Source organism: Microcebus murinus, chromosome 6 (genome assembly GCF_040939455.1).
Source record: "Microcebus murinus isolate Inina chromosome 6, M.murinus_Inina_mat1.0, whole genome shotgun sequence".
Classification (NCBI taxonomy): domain Eukaryota; kingdom Metazoa; phylum Chordata; class Mammalia; order Primates; family Cheirogaleidae; genus Microcebus; species Microcebus murinus.
In genome coordinates, this window is record NC_134109.1 from 112,808,290 (window position 1) to 112,820,173 (window position 11,884).

The 11,884-nt window shown below is 62.6% G+C and overlaps 3 pseudogenes; all 3 read left to right on the forward strand.

Moving 5' to 3' along the window:
• Positions 1-1,914: 1,914 nt before the first annotated feature.
• On the forward strand, positions 1,915-2,033 carry LOC142871663 (uncharacterized; annotated as a pseudogene).
• Positions 2,034-5,911: 3,878 nt separating this feature from the next.
• On the forward strand, positions 5,912-6,030 carry LOC142871674 (uncharacterized; annotated as a pseudogene).
• A 3,821-nt stretch (positions 6,031-9,851) lies between these two features.
• On the forward strand, positions 9,852-9,970 carry LOC142871685 (uncharacterized; annotated as a pseudogene).
• Positions 9,971-11,884: the final 1,914 nt, after the last annotated feature.

Genomic DNA, 11,884 nt, shown 5'->3' on the forward strand with positions numbered 1-11,884 from the left:
ACATCCGAAAACTGAGATTGAGTTTTCGGGTCCGGTGGGTGTCTGCACTTTTGTGCTGGGCACCCCAGGGAGGCCCGGGGGCTGGCTGGACAACGCGGTCTGCTGGACTGGGGGGGGGTTTGGAGGAGCAACTGATGCCCTTTGCACTTTGGGTAGCAAGTGTCTGAGGTGTCTCTGGGCCCTGTGCCATGTGGGGGCGGGGGCGGGGTGGGAGGAGGAGGAGGAGGAGGAGGAGCAGGAGGAGGAGGAGGAGGAGGAGGTGGGAAGGGCCCTGGCCTGCAGTCGTGTTCCCCGGGGTGGCACAGCATGTGGCTTCTTCCACAGGCTGCTTGGCCTGGGCTCCCTGCACCTGGGACTTTGGAGGACTGGCCCTGTGCTTGCCAACACTTCCTGCAGGGACCCAGAGCTGGGAGGTTGCATCTCTCAGCCCTGGGTCGGGCAGAGCCCCAGCGGGCCATGCCCACAACCTCTCTCAGCACGGGTCCCCCAGAAGGCTCCTTTGGGACCAGGATTCTCTTGCGGGTGACTCTTTAAGGTCTGGCCCCTGGATGGAGGGGCACCAGGAGTAGAGGAGCAGGAAGGGGAAGGGGGTGGCCATGCGAGGGGACACTTTGAGGCCAAGTCCCAGCTTCAGCCTGATCCTCCTGGGAACCCCGGGGTGGACATCACACCTCCTGCTTGCCCCGCTCTGAGACAAGGAGCCGGGCTTCGCATTCCCACAGCAGCCAGTCGTGGGCTGAGGACACCCGGGGCGTTGGGAACTCCCTGGCTTCTCCTTGGATTAACATCTGGAGCTGCTTGTGAATTGCGCCGCCACACACACCCGAGTGCAGGTGTCTTCCGCACAGACTGCGGGCCTCGCTCTTCTGAACGCCGCTAGCTCGCCACCCACCCACGGGAGAACCTGGTCAGGGTACTTTCTCTCGGGGGCAGACTCTCCTCCGGGCGGGCGACCGGTGTCTCTGTTTGCTCGTTTCTTTCTTCCATTTCGGGAAAGGCTTCCTTACTGGGTGTGGAAATCTCCTATGCCTTTCCTCGCCTATTCTGTCAGCTTTCAAATTCTCTTTCGGTTGCCACCCTCACAGATGGATTAGGAAACTCTTTGCGGTGCACTCATTAGTGAAATGACCTCAATGACGCTGGAATCCAATATCTAATCGCCGATTTCTAGCGAGTCCACACGCCAGGGTGGTTGGGGTCCAATGCAGCCCCGGCCAGGCCCAGGCCCCTTGGACTGGGCCACAGGAGGACACAGAGGAGGGTCCCGGCCCCCACGAAGCGGTGCCGGCAGTTCTCCAAGGGCTTGGGTGTTTTCCAGAGGGAGGAGATGGAGGGGACTGATTTCTTCAGCGCCCCACAAACCACGCCACCCCACCCCACCCATGGGACACATCCGGAGAGAGAGAGACGCCCCATACACTCGCTCCCCTCCCCCATGCGCTGTGCCCCAGCCCTGGCCCGGGGGAATAGGCGGCCGCCGGGCCACAGGGTGGGGGGCGCAGCTGAAAGGGGTTGTGGGGGAGGGCGGCCCCTGGCTGGGGTCAAAGGGCGAGCGCCCCGCCCGCCCGTGCGCAGTCAGCGGCCGCGGCGCGCTGGGGGTGGGGGGCGGGGAGGTGAAGGAGGCCAGGCGAGGAGAGGAGGGGGGCTGGAAGGTCTCCACCTTGGCGGGTCCAGCCGTGGAGGCGCATCTTGTGTGAGTGTGAGTGAGTGAGTGAGTGAGTGTGAGTGTGTGTGTATAGAGAGACAGCCCCCAACCCCGGCCCGCCTGTCACCCCCGTCCCTCGGAGCCCGCCGGACCCGGCCGGCGAACTCAACAGGCCCGGCCCGGCCCGGCGCGGGGCCTGGGGCGGGAGGAGGCGGCGGGGAAGCGCAGAGAGGCTCGGCTTCTTGAGCGGGGCAGGGGCGCCCTCCGCCGTCCACGGCCACACCACCCCGAACGCGCCCGATCCCGTCTGGTCTCGGAAGCTAAGCAGGGTCGGGCCTGGTTAGAACTTGGATGGGAGACCGCCCGGGAATACCGGGTGCCCTAGGCTTCTTCTTCTTTTTTTTTTTTTTTTGCCGCGGGTTCTGTCGCGTTTCTGGGAGTGCGGGGGCGGCCCGGGGTGGGGGTGACCCCCACCCTCAGCGCCCGCCGCGGTGCCTGGCGCCCCAGCCCGCACCGTGGGGCCTCCTCTTGTCCCGAGCCGCGACACCGCCGCCACGCGACAGCATGCGTGGCTTCTGGACTGTCAGGTCTCAGACCAAAGGTCTGCTCTGTGGGAACCGACACGCTGGAGGAAACCTTGAGAGTCTGAGAGGGGAGGGAGTTCCAGAAGAAGGCCAGGATGTCATTTTGAGGGAGTATGTGACCAGAACTCGTCCCGTTGCTTTTGGGGTTCTATGGGCTACACGTAGGAATCTTTGGTGGTGGCACCTGATGTTGGGGGATCCGGAGTCACACCCAGACCTGCTCCACAGGCCTCCTTTTACTTTTCTCTTCGGATTCATTTTTTTTTTTTTTTTTTGAGACAGAGTCTCGGTTTGTTGCCCAGGCTAGAGTGAGTGCCGTGGCGTCAGCCTAGCTCACAGCAACTTCAAACTCCTGGGCTCGAGTGATCCTTCTGCCTCAGCCTCCCGGGTAGCTGGGACTGCAGGCATGCGCCACCATGCCCCGCTAATTTTTTATATATATATCAGTTGGCCAATTAATTTCTTTCTATTTATAGTAGAGACGGGGTCTCGCTCTTGCTCAGGCTGGTTTTGAACTCCTGACCTTGAGCAATCCGCCCGCCTCGGCCTCCCAAGAGCTAGGATTACAGGCGTGAGCCACAGCGCCCGGCCGGATTCATTATTTTTAAAAAGTGTCTCTTATCTCTATTATTGCATTTTCCTTTCTCTCTCTTTTCAAGCAGATGATGGGAGTCCAAGTATTAAGGTGACATGTGTTGCCCGTGCCCCCCTCCCCCCCCCCGTGTTCTTATTCATTTACCTCTCATGTTGTTCCAGCATATTGTGGGGGCACCAATGTTAAGGTCGGGTGCGTTGCCCTCTCCCAGCCTCCCCCCTCGGGTCAGAGCTTCAAGTGCGCCCATCCCCCAGTCGGTGCGCACCCACCCCATTCCTAATGGATGTGTATGCCCATCCCCTCCCCCCACCCGCCCGACACCCACCCGAAGAAGGTGATTCCTCTGTGTCCACTTAGGTGTCCATCGGTTCGTACCCATTTGCTGGTGAGCGCGAGCACGTGGTGCTCGTGTGTCCATTCTTGGGATACTTGGCTTACTGGAACGGGTTCCAGCTCTGGCCAGGAGAACCACGAGAGGTGCCCCCTCACCGCTGCTCCTCATAGCCGAATAGCACTCCGTGGTGTCCACGCGCCACATTTTATTTACCCACTCGTGGGTCGATGGGCACTCGGGTCCCTTCCAGGTCTTTGCGATTGTGACTTGTGCCCTGACTCTAACCCTAACCCTTACCCAGCCCGTCTCCTCCACGGCCCCTGCCTGACTGACTCCTTCCCGCCCGGCCTGTCACCTGTCACCGTCCTCTGCCCCTGCCTGACACGCTCCTCCCCGCCCGGGCCGTCACCGTCCTCGGCCCCTGCCTGACGGGGCTCCTCCGTCGCCTGGGCCTTCCAAGGGCTTGGTGTGGACGCTGGTTCCAGGACGCCCTCCCAGGAACCCGGTAGCAGGGCGGCCGCAGCGTCTCGCGCAACCCAACCGTCCGCCGGCTGGCCGCCGTGGCTAAGTGGCCTGCGGGGGACGTGCTCCCGCTGTGCCGTGGGGGCCCAGCCTGGTGTCTTCTCTGAGGCCCCGCGGCTGCCGCTCCCCGCAAGGGGATAGCCGCGGAGGTGGGGACCGCCTCCTCATGGGGACGTACACCCAGCTCTCCATGTCGGATTCCGGGGCTCTCTGTCCTGCCAGAAGGCCCAGCTGGCCTGTGGGTCCTTAGAGTGGCAAAAACATCCGAAAACTGAGATTGAGTTTTCGGGTCCGGTGGGTGTCTGCACTTTTGTGCTGGGCACCCCAGGGAGGCCCGGGGGTGAGGGTCCGGTGGGTGTCTGCACTTTTGTGCTGGGCACCCCAGGGAGGCCCGGGGGCTGGCTGGACAACGCGGTCTGCTGGGCTGGGGGGGGGTTTGGAGGAGCAACTGATGCCCTTTGCACTTTGGGTAGCAAGTGTCTGAGGTGTCTCTGGGCCCTGTGCCATGTGGGGGCGGGGGCGGGGTGGGAGGAGGAGGAGGAGGAGGAGGAGCAGGAGGAGGAGGAGGAGGAGGAGGTGGGAAGGGCCCTGGCCTGCAGTCGTGTTCCCCGGGGTGGCACAGCATGTGGCTTCTTCCACAGGCTGCTTGGCCTGGGCTCCCTGCACCTGGGACTTTGGAGGACTGGCCCTGTGCTTGCCAACACTTCCTGCAGGGACCCAGAGCTGGGAGGTTGCATCTCTCAGCCCTGGGTCGGGCAGAGCCCCAGCGGGCCATGCCCACAACCTCTCTCAGCACGGGTCCCCCAGAAGGCTCCTTTGGGACCAGGATTCTCTTGCGGGTGACTCTTTAAGGTCTGGCCCCTGGATGGAGGGGCACCAGGAGTAGAGGAGCAGGAAGGGGAAGGGGGTGGCCATGCGAGGGGACACTTTGAGGCCAAGTCCCAGCTTCAGCCTGATCCTCCTGGGAACCCCGGGGTGGACATCACACCTCCTGGTTGCCCCGCTCTGAGACAAGGAGCCGGGCTTCGCATTCCCACAGCAGCCAGTCGTGGGCTGAGGACACCCGGGGCGTTGGGAACTCCCTGGCTTCTCCTTGGATTAACATCTGGAGCTGCTTGTGAATTGCGCCGCCACACACACCCGAGTGCAGGTGTCTTCCGCACAGACTGCGGGCCTCGCTCTTCTGAACGCCGCTAGCTCGCCACCCACCCACGGGAGAACCTGGTCAGGGTACTTTCTCTCGGGGGCAGACTCTCCTCTGGGCGGGCGACCGGTGTCTCTGTTTGCTCGTTTCTTTCTTCCATTTCGGGAAAGGCTTCCTTACTGGGTGTGGAAATCTCCTATGCCTTTCCTCGCCTATTCTGTCAGCTCTAAAATTCTCTTTCGGTTGCCACCCTCACAGATGGATTAGGAAACTCTTTGCGGTGCACTCATTAGTGAAATGACCTCAATGACGCTGGAATCCAATATCTAATCGCCGATTTCTAGCGAGTCCACACGCCAGGGTGGTTGGGGTCCAATGCAGCCCCGGCCAGGCCCAGGCCCCTTGGACTGGGCCACAGGAGGACACAGAGGAGGGTCCCGGCCCCCACGAAGCGGTGCCGGCAGTTCTCCAAGGGCTTGGGTGTTTTCCAGAGGGAGGAGATGGAGGGGACTGATTTCTTCAGCGCCCCACAAACCACGCCACCCCACCCCACCCATGGGACACATCCGGAGAGAGAGAGACGCCCCATACACTCGCTCCCCTCCCCCATGCGCTGTGCCCCAGCCCTGGCCCGGGGGAATAGGCGGCCGCCGGGCCACAGGGTGGGGGGCGCAGCTGAAAGGGGTTGTGGGGGAGGGCGGCCCCTGGCTGGGGTCAAAGGGCGAGCGCCCCGCCCGCCCGTGCGCAGTCAGCGGCCGCGGCGCGCTGGGGGTGGGGGGCGGGGAGGTGAAGGAGGCCAGGCGAGGAGAGGAGGGGGGCTGGAAGGTCTCCACCTTGGCGGGTCCAGCCGTGGAGGCGCATCTTGTGTGAGTGTGAGTGAGTGAGTGAGTGAGTGTGAGTGTGTGTGTATAGAGAGACAGCCCCCAACCCCGGCCCGCCTGTCACCCCCGTCCCTCGGAGCCCGCCGGACCCGGCCGGCGAACTCAACAGGCCCGGCCCGGCCCGGCGCGGGGCCTGGGGCGGGAGGAGGCGGCGGGGAAGCGCAGAGAGGCTCGGCTTCTTGAGCGGGGCAGGGGCGCCCTCCGCCGTCCACGGCCACACCACCCCGAACGCGCCCGATCCCGTCTGGTCTCGGAAGCTAAGCAGGGTCGGGCCTGGTTAGAACTTGGATGGGAGACCGCCCGGGAATACCGGGTGCCCTAGGCTTCTTCTTTTTTTTTTTTTTTTTTGCCGCGGGTTCTGTCGCGTTTCTGGGAGTGCGGGGGCGGCCCGGGGTGGGGGTGACCCCCACCCTCAGCGCCCGCCGCGGTGCCTGGCGCCCCAGCCCGCACCGTGGGGCCTCCTCTTGTCCCGAGCCGCGACACCGCCGCCACGCGACAGCATGCGTGGCTTCTGGACTGTCAGGTCTCAGACCAAAGGTCTGCTCTGTGGGAACCGACACGCTGGAGGAAACCTTGAGAGTCTGAGAGGGGAGGGAGTTCCAGAAGAAGGCCAGGATGTCATTTTGAGGGAGTATGTGACCAGAACTCGTCCCGTTGCTTTTGGGGTTCTATGGGCTACACGTAGGAATCTTTGGTGGTGGCACCTGATGTTGGGGGATCCGGAGTCACACCCAGACCTGCTCCACAGGCCTCCTTTTACTTTTCTCTTCGGATTCATTTTTTTTTTTTTTTTTTGAGACAGAGTCTCGGTTTGTTGCCCAGGCTAGAGTGAGTGCCGTGGCGTCAGCCTAGCTCACAGCAACTTCAAACTCCTGGGCTCGAGTGATCCTTCTGCCTCAGCCTCCCGGGTAGCTGGGACTGCAGGCATGCGCCACCATGCCCCGCTAATTTTTTATATATATATCAGTTGGCCAATTAATTTCTTTCTATTTATAGTAGAGACGGGGTCTCGCTCTTGCTCAGGCTGGTTTTGAACTCCTGACCTTGAGCAATCCGCCCGCCTCGGCCTCCCAAGAGCTAGGATTACAGGCGTGAGCCACAGCGCCCGGCCGGATTCATTATTTTTAAAAAGTGTCTCTTATCTCTATTATTGCATTTTCCTTTCTCTCTCTTTTCAAGCAGATGATGGGAGTCCAAGTATTAAGGTGACATGTGTTGCCCGTGCCCCCCTCCCCCCCCCCCGTGTTCTTATTCATTTACCTCTCATGTTGTTCCAGCATATTGTGGGGGCACCAATGTTAAGGTCGGGTGCGTTGCCCTCTCCCAGCCTCCCCCCTCGGGTCAGAGCTTCAAGTGCGCCCATCCCCCAGTCGGTGCGCACCCACCCCATTCCTAATGGATGTGTATGCCCATCCCCTCCCCCCACCCGCCCGACACCCACCCGAAGAAGGTGATTCCTCTGTGTCCACTTAGGTGTCCATCGGTTCGTACCCATTTGCTGGTGAGCGCGAGCACGTGGTGCTCGTGTGTCCATTCTTGGGATACTTGGCTTACTGGAACGGGTTCCAGCTCTGGCCAGGAGAACCACGAGAGGTGCCCCCTCACCGCTGCTCCTCATAGCCGAATAGCACTCCGTGGTGTCCACGCGCCACATTTTATTTACCCACTCGTGGGTCGATGGGCACTCGGGTCCCTTCCAGGTCTTTGCGATTGTGACTTGTGCCCTGACTCTAACCCTAACCCTTACCCAGCCCGTCTCCTCCACGGCCCCTGCCTGACTGACTCCTTCCCGCCCGGCCTGTCACCTGTCACCGTCCTCTGCCCCTGCCTGACACGCTCCTCCCCGCCCGGGCCGTCACCGTCCTCGGCCCCTGCCTGACGGGGCTCCTCCGTCGCCTGGGCCTTCCAAGGGCTTGGTGTGGACGCTGGTTCCAGGACGCCCTCCCAGGAACCCGGTAGCAGGGCGGCCGCAGCGTCTCGCGCAACCCAACCGTCCGCCGGCTGGCCGCCGTGGCTAAGTGGCCTGCGGGGGACGTGCTCCCGCTGTGCCGTGGGGGCCCAGCCTGGTGTCTTCTCTGAGGCCCCGCGGCTGCCGCTCCCCGCAAGGGGATAGCCGCGGAGGTGGGGACCGCCTCCTCATGGGGACGTACACCCAGCTCTCCATGTCGGATTCCGGGGCTCTCTGTCCTGCCAGAAGGCCCAGCTGGCCTGTGGGTCCTTAGAGTGGCAAAAACATCCGAAAACTGAGATTGAGTTTTCGGGTCCGGTGGGTGTCTGCACTTTTGTGCTGGGCACCCCAGGGAGGCCCGGGGGCTGGCTGGACAACGCGGTCTGCTGGGCTGGGGGGGGGTTTGGAGGAGCAACTGATGCCCTTTGCACTTTGGGTAGCAAGTGTCTGAGGTGTCTCTGGGCCCTGTGCCATGTGGGGGCGGGGGCGGGGTGGGAGGAGGAGGAGGAGGAGGAGGAGCAGGAGGAGGAGGAGGAGGAGGAGGTGGGAAGGGCCCTGGCCTGCAGTCGTGTTCCCCGGGGTGGCACAGCATGTGGCTTCTTCCACAGGCTGCTTGGCCTGGGCTCCCTGCACCTGGGACTTTGGAGGACTGGCCCTGTGCTTGCCAACACTTCCTGCAGGGACCCAGAGCTGGGAGGTTGCATCTCTCAGCCCTGGGTCGGGCAGAGCCCCAGCGGGCCATGCCCACAACCTCTCTCAGCACGGGTCCCCCAGAAGGCTCCTTTGGGACCAGGATTCTCTTGCGGGTGACTCTTTAAGGTCTGGCCCCTGGATGGAGGGGCACCAGGAGTAGAGGAGCAGGAAGGGGAAGGGGGTGGCCATGCGAGGGGACACTTTGAGGCCAAGTCCCAGCTTCAGCCTGATCCTCCTGGGAACCCCGGGGTGGACATCACACCTCCTGCTTGCCCCGCTCTGAGACAAGGAGCCGGGCTTCGCATTCCCACAGCAGCCAGTCGTGGGCTGAGGACACCCGGGGCGTTGGGAACTCCCTGGCTTCTCCTTGGATTAACATCTGGAGCTGCTTGTGAATTGCGCCGCCACACACACCCGAGTGCAGGTGTCTTCCGCACAGACTGCGGGCCTCGCTCTTCTGAACGCCGCTAGCTCGCCACCCACCCACGGGAGAACCTGGTCAGGGTACTTTCTCTCGGGGGCAGACTCTCCTCCGGGCGGGCGACCGGTGTCTCTGTTTGCTCGTTTCTTTCTTCCATTTCGGGAAAGGCTTCCTTACTGGGTGTGGAAATCTCCTATGCCTTTCCTCGCCTATTCTGTCAGCTTTCAAATTCTCTTTCGGTTGCCACCCTCACAGATGGATTAGGAAACTCTTTGCGGTGCACTCATTAGTGAAATGACCTCAATGACGCTGGAATCCAATATCTAATCGCCGATTTCTAGCGAGTCCACACGCCAGGGTGGTTGGGGTCCAATGCAGCCCCGGCCAGGCCCAGGCCCCTTGGACTGGGCCACAGGAGGACACAGAGGAGGGTCCCGGCCCCCACGAAGCGGTGCCGGCAGTTCTCCAAGGGCTTGGGTGTTTTCCAGAGGGAGGAGATGGAGGGGACTGATTTCTTCAGCGCCCCACAAACCACGCCACCCCACCCCACCCATGGGACACATCCGGAGAGAGAGAGACGCCCCATACACTCGCTCCCCTCCCCCATGCGCTGTGCCCCAGCCCTGGCCCGGGGGAATAGGCGGCCGCCGGGCCACAGGGTGGGGGGCGCAGCTGAAAGGGGTTGTGGGGGAGGGCGGCCCCTGGCTGGGGTCAAAGGGCGAGCGCCCCGCCCGCCCGTGCGCAGTCAGCGGCCGCGGCGCGCTGGGGGTGGGGGGCGGGGAGGTGAAGGAGGCCAGGCGAGGAGAGGAGGGGGGCTGGAAGGTCTCCACCTTGGCGGGTCCAGCCGTGGAGGCGCATCTTGTGTGAGTGTGAGTGAGTGAGTGAGTGAGTGTGAGTGTGTGTGTATAGAGAGACAGCCCCCAACCCCGGCCCGCCTGTCACCCCCGTCCCTCGGAGCCCGCCGGACCCGGCCGGCGAACTCAACAGGCCCGGCCCGGCCCGGCGCGGGGCCTGGGGCGGGAGGAGGCGGCGGGGAAGCGCAGAGAGGCTCGGCTTCTTGAGCGGGGCAGGGGCGCCCTCCGCCGTCCACGGCCACACCACCCCGAACGCGCCCGATCCCGTCTGGTCTCGGAAGCTAAGCAGGGTCGGGCCTGGTTAGAACTTGGATGGGAGACCGCCCGGGAATACCGGGTGCCCTAGGCTTCTTCTTCTTTTTTTTTTTTTTTTGCCGCGGGTTCTGTCGCGTTTCTGGGAGTGCGGGGGCGGCCCGGGGTGGGGGTGACCCCCACCCTCAGCGCCCGCCGCGGTGCCTGGCGCCCCAGCCCGCACCGTGGGGCCTCCTCTTGTCCCGAGCCGCGACACCGCCGCCACGCGACAGCATGCGTGGCTTCTGGACTGTCAGGTCTCAGACCAAAGGTCTGCTCTGTGGGAACCGACACGCTGGAGGAAACCTTGAGAGTCTGAGAGGGGAGGGAGTTCCAGAAGAAGGCCAGGATGTCATTTTGAGGGAGTATGTGACCAGAACTCGTCCCGTTGCTTTTGGGGTTCTATGGGCTACACGTAGGAATCTTTGGTGGTGGCACCTGATGTTGGGGGATCCGGAGTCACACCCAGACCTGCTCCACAGGCCTCCTTTTACTTTTCTCTTCGGATTCATTTTTTTTTTTTTTTTTGAGACAGAGTCTCGGTTTGTTGCCCAGGCTAGAGTGAGTGCCGTGGCGTCAGCCTAGCTCACAGCAACTTCAAACTCCTGGGCTCGAGTGATCCTTCTGCCTCAGCCTCCCGGGTAGCTGGGACTGCAGGCATGCGCCACCATGCCCCGCTAATTTTTTATATATATATCAGTTGGCCAATTAATTTCTTTCTATTTATAGTAGAGACGGGGTCTTGCTCTTGCTCAGGCTGGTTTTGAACTCCTGACCTTGAGCAATCCGCCCGCCTCGGCCTCCCAAGAGCTAGGATTACAGGCGTGAGCCACAGCGCCCGGCCGGATTCATTATTTTTAAAAAGTGTCTCTTATCTCTATTATTGCATTTTCCTTTCTCTCTCTTTTCAAGCAGATGATGGGAGTCCAAGTATTAAGGTGACATGTGTTGCCCGTGCCCCCCTCCCCCCCCCGTGTTCTTATTCATTTACCTCTCATGTTGTTCCAGCATATTGTGGGGGCACCAATGTTAAGGTCGGGTGCGTTGCCCTCTCCCAGCCTCCCCCCTCGGGTCAGAGCTTCAAGTGCGCCCATCCCCCAGTCGGTGCGCACCCACCCCATTCCTAATGGATGTGTATGCCCATCCCCTCCCCCCACCCGCCCGACACCCACCCGAAGAAGGTGATTCCTCTGTGTCCACTTAGGTGTCCATCGGTTCGTACCCATTTGCTGGTGAGCGCGAGCACGTGGTGCTCGTGTGTCCATTCTTGGGATACTTGGCTTACTGGAACGGGTTCCAGCTCTGGCCAGGAGAACCACGAGAGGTGCCCCCTCACCGCTGCTCCTCATAGCCGAATAGCACTCCGTGGTGTCCACGCGCCACATTTTATTTACCCACTCGTGGGTCGATGGGCACTCGGGTCCCTTCCAGGTCTTTGCGATTGTGACTTGTGCCCTGACTCTAACCCTAACCCTTACCCAGCCCGTCTCCTCCACGGCCCCTGCCTGACTGACTCCTTCCCGCCCGGCCTGTCACCTGTCACCGTCCTCTGCCCCTGCCTGACACGCTCCTCCCCGCCCGGGCCGTCACCGTCCTCGGCCCCTGCCTGACGGGGCTCCTCCGTCGCCTGGGCCTTCCAAGGGCTTGGTGTGGACGCTGGTTCCAGGACGCCCTCCCAGGAACCCGGTAGCAGGGCGGCCGCAGCGTCTCGCGCAACCCAACCGTCCGCCGGCTGGCCGCCGTGGCTAAGTGGCCTGCGGGGGACGTGCTCCCGCTGTGCCGTGGGGGCCCAGCCTGGTGTCTTCTCTGAGGCCCCGCGGCTGCCGCTCCCCGCAAGGGGATAGCCGCGGAGGTGGGGACCGCCTCCTCATGGGGACGTACACCCAGCTCTCCATGTCGGATTCCGGGGCTCTCTGTCCTGCCAGAAGGCCCAGCTGGCCTGTGGGTCCTTAGAGTGGCAAAAACATCCGAA